General features: G+C 43.4%; 1 protein-coding gene across 1 annotated transcript in view; it reads right to left on the reverse strand.

Moving 5' to 3' along the window:
• The window catches only part of Mamdc2 (MAM domain containing 2), a 145,840-nt gene that overhangs the window by 60,549 nt on the left and 80,597 nt on the right, over positions 1 to 4,694 (reverse strand). The window lies entirely within an intron of this gene.

Here is a 4,694-nt window from a genome sequence, read left to right on the forward strand (position 1 = left end):
ATGGTTATGAGCCACCATGTGGTTGCTGGGATTTGAACTCCGGACCTTCGGAAGAGCAGTCGGGTGCTCTTACCCACTGAGCCATCTCACCAGCCCCCAATCTATACATATCTTATATGCTTTTAAAAGTTATTATTTATTTAAGAGCCTTGCTATGTAGCCCAAGATGGGTTCTAATCTCCAATCCTCTTGACTCTGACTCCAGAAGTCTACAGTTACAGGCCTGCACCAACTACACTTGGTTTTCTTATTTGTTTGTTTGTTTGTTTGTTTGCAGTGTTACAGATCAAACCCCTAGCTTTGTACATGCTAAACAGGTATTCTGCCACAGAGCAACATCCTCAGTCCTTCTCATATACTTTAAACAACTTGTAAATAACTTAAAATACTAATGCAATGTAGTAAGAACTGTACTTGTCTTGTGGTCTGTGGCTTATAAAGGGCAGCTACTATCACTATTAGCAACTCTGTATATATTTATTTAGGTTATGATGGAGAAGAGCTATTTGATGTGGCTTGGACCAGAATGCTTATTTTCTCTTTATAAGCTCAGAACAGATATACCGTAATTTTTATTTTCGTTTTCAGGATCTAGTGCCTGCTTCATAAGAATTTCTCTTATTTTGGTGAGAAAACAGTAAGAATAGTAGGAACAATACAGCATTTGCTTTGTTTCTGCCCCCTGTGTGGAGGTTATTCAAACCATAACAGCAGTCCTAGGAGAGTGGTTACCCAAGTGCCTCTCCCTCTAATACAACCATAGGGTCCAGCCAGCCTAGAGCATTATTCTAATAACGGAAAAATGCATGTGACCATAAATGACTCCATTATAACACAAGTCCATTTACTAAGAATTCACAGGAGTATAAAAAAACATCGGAAGTCCTTGTTGCCTCTCCTTTTATATCAAGAGAGTGAAATAGCACTCCTTCACAAGGTGGTACTGCTAACAAGGGAGAGCTATAACATTTTGTTTCCTTATACTTTACTTTTCAGGAGCGGAGGTGGGTCAGAGTTCTGCAGGAGAACTTGCTATAGGCACTGAACCTGGCTTGTCAGTCTCAGCTGAGCCACCTGTCGATTTGTGACTGTGTTCCTACCAAGAACACACTGCTCCACACTCCCCCTAGCCAGTGAGCCAGCAACCAGGGACACTACAGCTGGGCCATTCTGCTGGAGGCCCGGCCTCTCCCCTTTCTCAGCATCTGCATCTTATTCTGAAGATGCTTTTCACTGAGGACACATTGTGATTTGGCCACACATTATGAGTGTTCACTAGGTGCTCTTGCTTTTCGTATTGTATGCAAGTTTCAGATATATGACTACAGAGATATAAAGTATGAAGTCATCTGGGGATGGACTTGTTATTTTTGTTTCTTTATTCATTTTGCGTTGACAATAACTAAAGTTAAAGCAGTGTCATGGAACTTTACAAATGCCGTGGCTCCCACTCTGCTAATGAGCTTTGCTGACAGTTTCTGCCTTGTTCCTCACAAGCATCCCTCACCCTATCCCACCCACCCCACCCCCAGTTCTAGCTTAGTGTCTGTTTCTAGTGGAACTCAAACCGACACAGCCTCGAGGAGGGAAATCATTCTGCCCAAGATGAGACAATCTCTTTTCAACTAGTCTAGAAAGCTCTTGACAGATCCACTTGAAACAACCTGTTCCACTCCTGGAGTGTGTTATTACTGTGCAGAGCTAGAGAAATCTCTTACTCACAGGTCCGTGATGAACACATCTTCATTGTACTTGACAGACATCAGACGGTCAAGGACAGTTACTCATCTGCTGTCTGGATACTGTTTTTATCCCTGCATTCGTACTTGAAATGCCTCCTCAGCAACTCATGCTCCCAGTGCTGAGCCCAGCAAACCACAGTCACATTTCTGGCCCAAGGAGCATCCAGAAAACAAAATGTGACTGGCTCAAAGCCAGTCAGGGAGTTTGCTGTGAACGCTACCAAGATTGCTGACACCGAGTCTCCCATGGAACCACCAGCCTAAACCACAAACACGTGCCCTTCTTTTCTTCTCTAGTATTCTTTGGTTGACACAGTTGGGTACCATTTACTGACAAACTGAGTAACATAAGGTTTCTTACCAGAAAAAAAAAGATGGCTCATCACAAGTTCACCATCTGATTTAACAGGGCTAGGATGACTCAAACCACTGTTCAGGTGTCTGCTACAGGAGGCCAGGCTGGGAAGTGACAATGTCCTGGCTGAGCGCATCACTGGTGAAATCTGCTCTGAGGAAGAGCAGCTGGGGACTAGTTGGGGGTGAAGGAATAAAAAAGGGAGCTTGGTGTTCTTAGGAAGCCATGTCTATCACCTGGCATTATGGGAGTTTTCTTACCCAGCTTAGGCCAACCCTCTTAGATGGCTCAGGGTTGCTGAGCTTCTACTAACTTAGGGAAAGATAATTTTAATGATTTTTAGATCACTAGTATTTGGGTACAAGGAAACACAATTAGATAAGAACCTACCTAGATACGGATATATTCTAGGTAAACAGGATTTTATAACCAACCAAATCATGGCCAGAATTAAGACTTTAGGCCAAACATGGTAGTACATCCCAACTCTGTGGAGGTGTAGGCAGGAAGATCACAAGTTTGAGGTCAGCCTAGGCTATATAGCATATAATGGGAAATGCTTTCTCAAAACCAACCAACCAGCCAACCAACCAGCCAACCAGTCAACCAAACAACCAACCAACCAACCAACCAGCCAACCAACCAACCAACCAGCCAACCAGCCAACCAACCAACCAACCAACCAAACCAACCAACCAACCAACCAGCCAGCCAGCCAGCCAGCCAGCCAGTCAGCCAGCCAGCCAACCAGCCAACCAACTAACCAGCCAACCAACCAATCAACCAGCCAACCAACCAACCAACTAACCAGCCAACCAGCCAGCCAGCCAACCAACCAATCAGCCAACCAGCCAACCAACCAACCAACCAACCAACCAACCAACCAACCAACCAACCTGAAAAACCAATTTAGCTAAAATTGAAAGCACATAAATAGAGACAATGAGTTCCCCACAAGATTAAGAATCAGCTGCTTTGCCACACTCAGATAGGAAGTCAATCTACTTGTACCCAATGATTAATTAGTAATACACTTAAAAACATGATGTTTCTGCGGGTAAAACAACTGTACCCCCTGAGCTCGTGTCTCTAGCTACATATGTAGCAGAAGATGGCCTAAACGGCCATCATTGGGAAGAGAGGGCCCTTGGTCTTGCAAACTTTATATGACCCAGCACAGGGGAATGCCAGGGCCAAGAAGTGGGAGTGGGTGGGTAGGGGAGCAGGGGCAGGGGGAGGGTATAGGGAACTTTCAGGATAGCATTTGAAATGTAAATAAAGGAAATATCTAATAAAAAACATAAAAAAACATAAAATAAAAAAATAAAATTATGGACTCGGGGAAAAAAAAAAAAAAAAACAACTGTCAAGTTCAGTAGAAAGATAGTTATCCTGGCAATACCAGCTGAAGTTCAGGCCCCCTGAGTGACGCCTGAGTGTAGTCTGTGCATTTGCTTCTGAAGAAAGCCTTCTTTCTTCCTTACAGCAGCCCTTTGTATTAGCGAAACCTCTCAGGTAAGCTTAGTGGTTCCTCACCAGCATCTGTTTCTCCATGGGTCAGGAAAAGAACTCAGAGGACAGTTCCTGAACAGCCTGGCTGCCTAGAATTTCCCTACAGACGGCCCACAGCTTGACCATAGTGCCTAAGGCAGCCTTGGACTCAGCTAGGATTCATCCCTCTTTGGCCACAGTTTTAACTCTAGTTGTTTTGTCTGCTTCAGTCCTGTTAGCTGCCCAGACAAGCTGTCTCCTGGTACCACTTGGACTGAAGAAACATGTTCCAGATGGCAATAACCCACTTAGTTGCTGCCATGTTGAGCAGACAGCACTCAAACATGGCAAGTTAACCCACCTACTTTTCCATGTTACATAGCTATATTCAGGAACATTCAGTTCAGGAGTTGGAGTAGATCTTTACTCTAATACTAATAGAGCCAAATTCCAGTCTTTTTATACAGCAAAGAAGAAAGAAACATATATGAACATTGGGTGGGATGTTTTTATAACTTGTATGTGAAATGTCCCTTCAGAACCCATGTGTTGAAGCCTTGGTCTCAGTGCAAAGTTCAGAAGTGGAGCTTGAGGAAATAGTTGGGACATGAGGGCTCTGATCTAATCAGTGGATTAATTGATTGATTAATGGATTTGTAATTTGATAGCATTATTGGGAGGTTGTAGAAACTAGGAGGCGGGTCCAAGTTGGATTATATAGATCCCTAATGTACGCCTGTCTTTGGTCCCTTCTACTCTTTACACTTCTGACCATAAAGCAGGTTCTGCATGTGTGTTTTGCTTTACTTTAGGCCCAAAGCAATAGGGCCAGTGGACCATGAAGACTGAAAAGTTCTGAAATTGTGAGCTAAAATAAATGTTTCCTACTTGTGGGCTATTTTCTCCCAGGTCTTTTCTCACATTAACAAGCTTCTACTCTGTCAGACAGACTTCTACTCACAGCTAATATCTCAAGGCCAAGAACATGGGTAATAAGAACCTGTTTGTATTTCCTTTCCTTTCCTTTCCTTTCCTTTCCTTTCCTTTCCTTTCCTTTCCTTTCCTTTCCTTTCCTTTCCTTTCCTTTCCTTTCCTTTCCTTTCCTT

The sequence above is a fragment of the Mus pahari genome, chromosome 1 (assembly GCF_900095145.1).
Source record: "Mus pahari chromosome 1, PAHARI_EIJ_v1.1, whole genome shotgun sequence".
Classification (NCBI taxonomy): Eukaryota; Metazoa; Chordata; class Mammalia; order Rodentia; family Muridae; genus Mus; species Mus pahari.